General features: G+C 41.0%; 2 non-coding genes across 2 annotated transcripts; both read right to left on the reverse strand.

The window, feature by feature from the left end:
- Positions 1 to 3,917: 3,917 nt before the first annotated feature.
- Positions 3,918 to 4,033, reverse strand: LOC121875892. Its single transcript, XR_006090692.1, has one exon. It is a non-coding gene; the product is annotated as a U5 spliceosomal RNA (small nuclear RNA).
- A 3,798-nt stretch (positions 4,034 to 7,831) lies between these two features.
- On the reverse strand, positions 7,832 to 7,994 carry LOC121875891. The gene has a single exon (XR_006090691.1). It is a non-coding gene; the product is annotated as a U1 spliceosomal RNA (small nuclear RNA).
- Positions 7,995 to 10,546: the final 2,552 nt, after the last annotated feature.

Here is a 10,546-nt window from a genome sequence, read left to right on the forward strand (position 1 = left end):
CGACATAATGCCCTGGTGGATAGAGTACGAAAAGCCGCAGAAGGTCGACATTGGAAGATCATGTCGGCAAATGAACGAGTACCAGGAGCACCAGACAATGGACGTCCAGACCTGGTGATTGAAAAGAACCGAGAAGTGATCCTGATCGACGTCACCTGCCCATTCGAGAATGGACAAGAGGCATTTAAAGAAGCAAGACTGAGGAAAGAAGAAAAGTATGCAGAACTGGCAGCAGAGATGAGAAGACAATACCAGCAGGTGAAGGTGGCTGCATTCATAGTGGGACCCCTGGGAGCATACGACCCGGAGAATGAGAAGCTGATGAGGCGACTGGCATCAAAGGGATACCTGCGCCTCTTCAGGAAACTGTGTGTAAGTGATGCCATTCGCTGGTCGAGAATGATTTATATAGAACATACCTCAGGTGCTAGACACTATGTAGGGTGAAATAAACCCAAAGTCAAGATAGAAGAAAGAATAGGTTCTAGTTAGTGGAATAGGAACACTATGTATAAAATGAAATAGATAGTCAGTCAATGGTCACAAATAACTGGAATACCCAAACTATTGTAAATAAAAAACTCTGTATCATTCTTTTAAATAAAATATATTCTTATTTCTCTCTTTTGCTACTTCCATACTTAGTACTAGTTGCGGGACCTGCTTCTCGGCCTTTTGGCTGAGCTGTGTGCTGGATGCCATCTTGTACTGAATTCCCGGCCAGGCAATCACGAATGTATCGTCAAGAGGCAGATGAGGGAGGAGCAAAGGGTTTGCCATTTTCCATTCCAGTGTGATGTGCAATACTGCCCCAACAAAGAGAGGCTTGATCAACCACAAAGTAGCCAGACATGTCCGACAGTGGAGGAGGAGGAGGAGAGACAATCAACGTCAGGTGGAGCAAGGACAGCGGAACCAACAGGATGTCTTTTGGCTAAGATCAAAGTGTAGTATCTGTTCTTATCAGCTTAACGGGGAGTACATAATCAGTGTCCTTTTTACATAGAAGAAAGAACACAGATTTGGACTTTCTAAGAGGTGAAAGTATGAGAGTTGACTATACTATATTTTAGGAGGCGGGCAGGGAACCCGGTATTTCTCCATTGCTGTGGTTATTACTAAGACCATGCAGTGAGAGGAAACATACCGGGGGTACCCCAAAACCTGGTCCCGGAACCGGAAAGGTAACCCGGGACCCCACGTGGGTGCTTCATTGTACCATGCTTTGGGATTTTTTATTTGCAGGCATCCTCGCAGAGCGTCCTTAGCGGAGCTGGCATAATCGACGAAGAGTGTCTCTAATTTCAAAGCATCAAGTATCTGCGGCATCCCAACGTGTCGCTGGAAGGGTTCCTTGAGCTTCCAGTATTCACCACAAGTTCCTCCGCTGAACTTCGGCGTCGGCCTTTGGGAGAACCTCATATTTTCTAACAGTTCTCTCACCCAGCCCTCGGACCTCGGCAGGTCGTCCTTTTGGTCCTTCATCAACGTTAGTGGTTTCGGTGAGCGAGCTTGATGCTCAGAAGTACTACTGCGCTCCCCCTGGTGAAATGTTCCCGGCTCCGCGGTTAAGGTGAGCACCGGGAGTCCTCTTGGAGTATATAGCGTTTTTTTGTCAGTTTTGGTTTGAGGAAGGTCGTGTCTCTGGTAGTGATAACACCTTTCCGCGATCTTCTGTTGTTGTTGAGCAAACGGCTCACTTCTCTCCATATCATTATCATCATCTGCGCAGTGTTTCCATTTTCGTGTTATGATCATGTAAATAGAAGTTTTGGTGCTATTTCATAAAATCCATCTGGAGCTAAGCGTGTGCTCCACCATTACCGAAATGAATTGTAAACCTGTCTGGGGATTTTACTGAAAGAATATCATTATTTAACGTAATATAAAACAGTACAGTATATTTCAATCCAAAGTTTCTCAAGTTCAATCTTTTACTTAAAATACTGTACTTGCAAGTGGTTTATGGGAATAAGATTAGTAATTTGCCTAAAATAAACACCTTGCATGTATATTGTGACGGTTCAGTTGTGTCAAGTGGCAGGGCAGGGTGTGGGATCCTTATAAACCAGTACACAGAACAAGGTACTGATGACACGAAAATTGGACAACGGCCGAGCAATTTTAGATCATCAACACAAGCCGATTATATGCATTGTTAGTAGGATTAGAAAATGTTGTAAAGAGGAATAAAGATATATATTTTTTTGTTGATAGTAGGGCAGCTTTAGATTCTTTGAGCAGCGGGAGTTCAGTCTTTGAACACATTATTGGTTTATGTAGAAAAATTGTAAATACAATAAGGAAAAAAGGCCATAGTTTTCGATTTGTATGGGCCCCTTCACATGTGGGGATTGGTCTTAATGAAGCAGTAGATATAATAGCAAAAAGAGTCACGGAAAAGGCCGAGATTGACAAAATATGTATTAAAACTTTGAAAAAATTATGAGCAAATTGCGGAAAATACAATCAATAGAAGATAATTTAAAAAGGAATGAAATATATGAGAAAAGTGAAACAATGAAACATTACTATCATGTTCTCATGAACACAAATTTTACAAATAGGAAAGATAGGAGCAGGTGGAAAGATTCGGTGTGTATGGGGTTAAGATTAGGGTATAAATATTACTAGGAACTTGGAGCCGAGAGAAGTGAACGGGATATGGAATGTAGAGTTTGTAGAACATCCAGGTCCCATACCCTGCCACATGGGATGCCCATTTCTTAATGTATATAGAAATGCCCAGATAAATAATGTCTCCAAGCAAATAGAATGGATGCTTAAAAATAGGAAAGTAGATGAAATATTCAAGAAATATAGAAATTTTGCATCTGGAATATAACTATGTACTATACAAGATATATCTGTATTAGGGATTTATGTGAGTCCTGAGAGGGACATTCCTGGACTGGGGTGGCGGATGACTTAAGTCACTTCATCCCTTTGAGATGTATTTTTTTTTATCTCAATAAACGTATCAATCAACTACGTGAAAATGAGACTACGAACTCATTTTACTTTCCTAAGATCCTTTTTTCAAACTTCGCTGTGACTGAGCTATCGAAGACCAGAATTAAATTGATTTCAAGGTTCAAGATGGCAGTCCCTGGTGAACGTTCCGGAGCGTTAGACAAGTAGTATTAGGTTACACCCGTTAGATTTTCAGATATACGTGGCGTGAGAGTCCCCTTCAGGATAATTAATTAATTTCTTAATTAACACCCTTACAACAATTTCACCATGAACATCAGATTCTGTGATGTTCATATATGAAAAGGGGGTGACTTCAGCCACAGTTAACAATTACTGACATCTCTAGGGATGACGTCAATGATACCTCATTCTTAAAGTAGATTCTACCCTGACTTATATTGACAATTTCACTAACAGTAAATACAATAGAAGCTTTCAACATCAGTCACAAAGGATCTTGAACGCTTCATCTGTAATCAGACATCTCTAAGTTGACGCAAAGTAAGGGTGTTCTCTCACCAATTCAAATTTCATGAACACCCTGTGCGGTATTTTGGAATACCTGAGTCTCTCCGGAGGACTCCGTTCTCCCGAAGTGGTTAGAGAACAAATATTTCAAGTAGCGAACTCAAAAGGTTTACAGATTTCAATTCAATTTCAATATTTTATATTTCTTGATAGAGGAAGCGGGATCCTAGTGCTGTCCCTAGGTACCCTTGGTTTGTTTGAAGTCTAGAGCAATTTTTAATAAGTGCATGAAATTAATTTTATGACAGATCTGTATTCTCCCAACCTGATTTAGATATGTAATAGTCGGGATAATTGTTCCATCCAGGACGTTGTATATGTGAATAGATTTTTTTTTTTTTACTACATTAGATCACATACACTTGATTACGACATTGTATGATTCTTTTCAGCTAATTTGAATTAGTTTTGTGAGCCCATGTGAATGGGCTAAGAAAAAATTAATTAAGACTCATTGAGTTGTTCCCCCCCACGGAAATCTTTAGTAAAAGGCGAAAGATTTATGCGTTTTGAAGGGAAACCAGAGCTATGGTCGCAAAGTTGTTCAAGACCCCAACAAACATTAACTTAGAACATACATGGAGTTGTAGTTCCAGTCAAGAAAGACATTAAAGGTTTTATTGTCCAGTGTCTAGAAGAGTTTTAAAATAAGATTTACAAGTCCTTCGTAACACTTAAGACTACCGTGATTGGCAGTCAAAAGAGGTATTACTTAATGTGGATTTTCTTTAAGAGGATTTAATTTACATAATTCCTTTAAATCTGAACAAATATAGCAAATCAACGAGAATGTTATTGTTACAATGTTATGACTGCGCTTCAACTAAGGTCTTTAAGGGCATAACTTAGTTCATAAATGTTCTGTTTTATATTATGGCCCTCATTGTGCAACCGTTTAGTCATAATTAATAGTAATCTAATATAATGAAAATAAACCTGGATCTTGATTATAGAAATGCTTTTATTCTTATGTAATATAAGTTATTTCAATGGTGATAACCACCGGTCTCTCATGTCTACCTACCACTATTACGCCTGTATGAAACTGGTAACTTCAGGTCCGCAGGAGTAGCAGTCCAATAAATCTTAAAAAAAAAAGAAAAAAAAAAACATTAAATAATTATTATAGCGCTTGAAATACTATCTACTGTTATATCAAAACATGAACGAGAAGAAAAGTCAAAAGCTAGCGAGCTACAACTTAAATTATTAGTATAAAAGATCAATAAAGAATTTTAAAATACAGCATGTCTAGTTGAGCCCGGATACTTTTACTCTCCTAATTTCCTTCAAACTTTCCCCTCATTTACGTCCACCTAACCCCCCCCCCCCGCCCCAATACTTCCAAAGTACTTCCAACAAAAACCCAGCAACAAATATTAGCCCTTCATCCTTATCTACAGGCTTCAAGTCAAGTTTGATAACGTAAAAAAAAACAAAGAAACATAGGAAAAAAATGCTTCTGTAACAGTGCCATGTAAATTGTCATGTTTTAGAGAAAATCTATGAGAATCTAGTTTAGACAATATTCCTGCCAAAAAGCCATTATAGAGGCATATTACACCAAAAAGAGCCTGCCTATGTGCCTACATCTTGGCCAATCACCGTGACCTCTAAGTGTGACGCGAAAGGCGCAGCTGAGCTGTTTTTTTTGTTTTTTTTATTGGACACCCCTTACATCCTTGTTTAAGGTGAAGCGCAGAAGCGTTTACAGCGCCCAACAGGGAAGCATGCTAAGTTCATGGTTGATGATGATGATGGGATGGAGAGAAGAGAGCCATTGGCTCAAGAAGGTGGAAGACGGTGTAGGAGGAATATGTCTCATGAGTTAAGGGCGTAGAAGCCTGAAGAGTCAAGGGCGTAGAAGCCTGAAGAGTCAAGGGCGTAGAAGCCTGAAGAGTCAGTGGTTTATGTCAAAGCAAGTTATTGGAAGCTCAAACAACTTTCCCTGAATACGAATTCGCAACTTTCGATTTATAGCAGGTACCTACTTTGCTGCCAGGTGAACAAGGACCAAGGGAAGCTGGCAAGTGTGTCGGAACAAATTTCCACCGACCCGGGAATCGAACCCGTGACAACTGGCTTGCGAGGCAAGAGCGGTACAACTCTACCCACAGGCGCCCCAGCTGAGCTGATTTGCTGAAAATTAGCGTCTCCTACCCAACTACAATTGGGTTGTACAGTAATAAGGTTGAACAAGAGGACAGAACATGATTATGTCTCGTTGGCAATTATGTTTATTGCAATGGTAATTACTTATCTATTTTCATGATAATTTCCGATAAAACGGTTTGATGGTACAATAAAAGCAGGTACTGTAAATATAGTAGGTGTTACAAGAAATATTAATACTTAGACAATAGATTTTTTTTAAGAGATGATTTAAAGGAAGGGAGCGTAGGCTTTGCTCGGATGTGTGGGGGTAAGTTGTTCCACACCTTCACACCGTGATATTTTATGGAGGAGTAGCTCTGGGTGCCTTAAGTTGTATCTCTGATTATACCGGAACTGGAAATAATTATTGTCAAGCAAGTGATTGATAGATTCAGATTTGCCCCCGAGGGGGATAGTTTATTGGGCACCCCCTTACATCCTGTGCAAGGTGAAGCGCAGAAGCATTTACAGCGCCCATCTGGGAAATATGCAAAGTTCATACTTGCCTTTATGACTCGTGCATTAAGGGGGTAAAAGCCTGAAGGGTCATAGGTTTTGTCAAGTTACATAAAGTGAGAGAATGATGAGTGCGTGGGGGGAAACTTCCCGGTACATTTCATCTGTTTATGGCAAAGCGTGGCAGGTCCCTAATAATGTCAAGTGCCAGGCCTGTCACTAGTAGGAGGGATATCTGGTCAGGGAGGGAAGAGGTGTTGGTAACAGCTAGGGACCTGTAGGAGGTGGTCATAGGGCACGTGAGGATGTAGTGAGAGAGGGTGTGAGAGTCGGGTTGGCCACAAAGTTTAAAAACAGTGCGGCCAGGCTCAGGGTTGCCAATGTACTCCCATAGGTACCTGTACCCTAGGTGCAGTCTCATGTACATAATCTGTTGAGATCGAGTCAGGGATTGATACTCTTTGTAGTGGCGGTTGTCGTCACCGGTTACAGCGTCATAGTGGCATAGTGTGACGCTACCCCGTTGCTTCAGGTGTGTCCAATTTTCATCGAATGCCTCTCGTTGTGTGGCGTGTATGCGAGATTTGAGATGACTCAAGGAGAGGGCGAGGGCGGCTTCAATATCTTCTTCTTGTGTAGCTTCTTTGGCAAGCCGACCTACAGTGTCACAGGCAGTTATTCCTATAAGTGACGGGATCTAAATAAACTTGACACGGATGTCATCAGTTTGTTCTAGCCCGGCGACGGCGGCTAGGGTGTGTTGGGCGGCAGGGGAGGAGGGGGAGGCTAATTTGAGCCTCGCTAGCGCCGAAGTGCTGTCACTGATTATAAGGAGGTTCCAGCGTTCAGTGCGAGCATACAGTAGGTCGCCACCTCATGAATGCCCGCGAGGATGGCTATGCTTTCAGCATCAGTGGAGGAGGCCCAGTCGTGGACCCTGATTTTCCTGCAGGCCTAGCGCTCAGGAATCCACACAGCTGCCCCAGCACTGCCCAGCGTGGTAACAGACCCATCACAGTAGACGAGGATAGGAGGGTGGGAGGTCTTAAGAGAGGAGGCGACATCATTAATCTGCTCAAGGCAGTTAAGTTTGAGCATATACCGCAGTTGGGTGGATTTACGACCAGGGAAGGTGTGGACGACAACATCAACACTCGGGGAAGTCCACGGCGGTAGAGGCGAATGAAAAGTGATTGATAGATTTGTAAACAAAGGGGCACAGCAGTAGGTGTTAACATCTTCGAATTTAAAAATTTTCAATATAGCTAATTTTTTATTTGTGTGATCTGTTTTTTTTTCAAGTAGGTCATTGTCCGTACAACTCTATTTTGTGCAGTAACCAGAGATTATGTTTTTGAAGAGCTAGAGGCCCCTCCCCCATACTGTGTGACAGTGTATCAGGTGTTGGTAAACAAGATCATGATAGATTTCTTTCATTGCTGTGACAGTGAGTGACTGTTGAGTGTGATACAGACTATTAAAAAAAACCCAACTTCTTTCAATATTATGAGTTACTAGGCATCAATTAGAGAGTTTGAAAATCTTTCATTCACACGTAATTGTCAAAATATAAATCATATAAAAGTAGCGTAGAAAAAATATTCTTTGCTGACCTTAAGCATAAATCAAGTACTATTTATTAACAGAGACCTTGTTAAGCTGTAAAAATACGCCGTTGTACCTTATATTTCTTATGTAATCCCTTATGAATTGTGTAAGGGGGATAGCGCGAACGCAGTCCCCCACTAACAAAAATTGCGCACTCGAGTTAACCACATTTGGGTTAATCGCAAGGGTCAGTATCACCGGAGTGCAATGGTGAGCCTCGCCCTGGGAAAACCGCCTTCGTGATCACGGTATCTCCTGTGCCAGGTAAGTATGCACGAACATCATCATCCTGAACCCTAACCTTACTTGACTGACCATCAATGCGCTGAACCTTCTTTTTTATGTTATTTACCTCATTTTACAAACAAATAAAATGATTACTCTTTCTATAATTCGTAGTATGCTAAAATAAAAATTTCCAAATTAAAAATAAGAGCATGTGATAGAAATAAACAAGTTTGGCTTTATAAACTTTATTCATTTACAAACATACTGGGCTAGAAAATGTTAACTATTGATATTTATTTTCGCGTTTTTCTTGTGTCTAAATCAAGATGATTTCAAATTAGATCCAAAATAAAGTAATTAATAGTATCTCAACCACCATCTTTAGATTGATTTGCCAGGATAAGTTTGTTAAAGTTGTTAGGTATTCTGGGTAATAAGTTCTATATACAGGAGAGAACACAAACACCTGTATAGTTTTGTAGGTTCGGTTTACTGGATAAGAGTATGTACACAGAGGTGGATAGCACTGCTCCCTAGCTAAGGTCCTGGTCAACTACCATAGACGACGTATGGCAAGTGATACATTAGCAGCTTCCGTACGTCGCCAGGCACATTAATTAAGCGTGTGGGATATGGTAATAACATTGCCACACGCTGCTAGCTAGGCTGAATAAATATAAATGGAGCACATACATAATATACATACATAGTACATAATCCAGCATACATAATATACATACAAAAGTATAGAGGTAAGCCAAGTTTTCTTCTATCTCAAATTGACCTTAAGTTTCTCCCTCTCACGATTAAGTCGTTTGGGGTATTACTTATAATATCAATTATGAGGAACTTGCTATCTAGTGAGGGCTATCCCTCCTAATATAAAACTGAACATTGTGGAACTACTTTCTTTGGCATAGTAACAAGATCAATATAGCCCAGTATCATTTATTGGGAAATTGAATAATAACCAAACTAGAAATTGATACAATTCCAAATTTTCTTCAATTATATGCAAGAAATGTCTATACTTATGTAATCATTTTACAAATACTTCAGGAACTACTTTTCTGGGCGGAGCTTCATTCTTTCATGAAGGTTGGCATACAAGGTTCATAAAGTAATCGTCTCACGCATTTAGTCACTTTCATTTCTAGTGCAATTTATATTTTTCGGAAATTAGTTTTCCAGTTACTATGTAAAAATAAAATAAAATAAAATGAAAACAGCGGGTTTGTTGGTGGTACCATAGTAAAAAAAACAGTGGCAACGGGCGTAACTCTACGTGGGGAAAGTACAGTAAATGTGTTCTTCAGTCTGCCCCTCAAACATGCCAGTTTCTTCCTTCACTAACACTGGTCAATAAGAGCTCCTAAACAAAGGAAGAAGGCTGTAGTGGCTACTCTCCCCTACAACTTCCAACTGAGCTCCGGCCGCACTCCGACCAGCCAATCAGCGTGCAGCCTAGAAGAACTAGAAAATTGCTAGTGACAGGGGGGAAGGAGGTTCAGAGGAAGAATAAAGATAGGATGGAAGTGAATTTTAGAAGGAGAGAACAGGTGCAGTGGCTAAACACCGCTTGCGTGAGGGGGTAGGCAAAATGCCCTGAGGGTGCAACAACAACAACAATCAGGACGAGGCAGAGGGAGGGCGGGAGCAGGTCCGAGCAAGCAAAGGGCCAACGCAGGTGTTCTGATTGTCGTCTTAGCTCGGGCAGTGTTGGCAGAGCGTAGGAAGAACCGCCCCGCCACGGCGGCGGCGCAAGCCGAGAAACGCAGGTGGACGGACGCACAGGCAGCACACGATCAAATCAAACAGAGAAGGTGAAAATATAGAAATTTTGCTAGTCGTAGGGTTGTTTGGAGAGAGATGAAGGTAAAGTCTTTGAGCTATGTCAAAGAGGAACGGAGCGAGTTGGAGGAAGGGTTTTTGAATCTTTGAGCTTGAAATGTCAAAGTATTCATAGTAAGGAAGGATGAGCGTATCGTAGGAGAGTTTTTAGTAATAGCGACAGACAGATTTGAGCTTTTTTGTCAAATTATGAACGGAGACGAGAATGAGATATAGGTTGAGTGGTTTCAGTCTAGAATTAGGTCAATTTTATTAAGAATTGGATGTCACAGACGTTGGGTATGTTTGATTAGGTTCTGAGAGTTGTGGGTCTTTTAGCTATGTCAGAGAGAAATGGAGAGAGTTGGAGGAAGAGTTTAGAATCTTTGAGTTTGAAATGTCAAAGTATTCGTAGTGAGGAAGGATGAGTGTATCGTAGGAGAGTTGTTTAGTAATGGCAGGAGGCAGATTTGAGCTATGTCAAATTGTGAACGGAGATGAGAGTGAGATATAGGTTGTTAAGTTTCAGTCTTGAGTTAGGTCGATTTGGTAAGGTGGCTTTGTCTGGCGGGGGGGGGGATGTTGTGTTTGGAGATTGGTTGAGGGAGGGGGGGAGTTTGTGTTTGGGGACTGATGGGGGTGGCGGTTGTATGTTAATTTAAGGTGAATTAAAATTGCTTAAGGGGGGTTGTTGTGTGAGTGTGTATGTGTTTGCATGTAAATGTAAGGGGAGAGACGGAGGGTTAGGATAATGTTATAAGGTCGG

Source organism: Homarus americanus, unplaced genomic scaffold, assembly GCF_018991925.1.
Source record: "Homarus americanus isolate GMGI-L3 unplaced genomic scaffold, GMGI_Hamer_2.0 scaffold56420, whole genome shotgun sequence".
In the NCBI taxonomy this organism is placed as follows: domain Eukaryota; kingdom Metazoa; phylum Arthropoda; class Malacostraca; order Decapoda; family Nephropidae; genus Homarus; species Homarus americanus.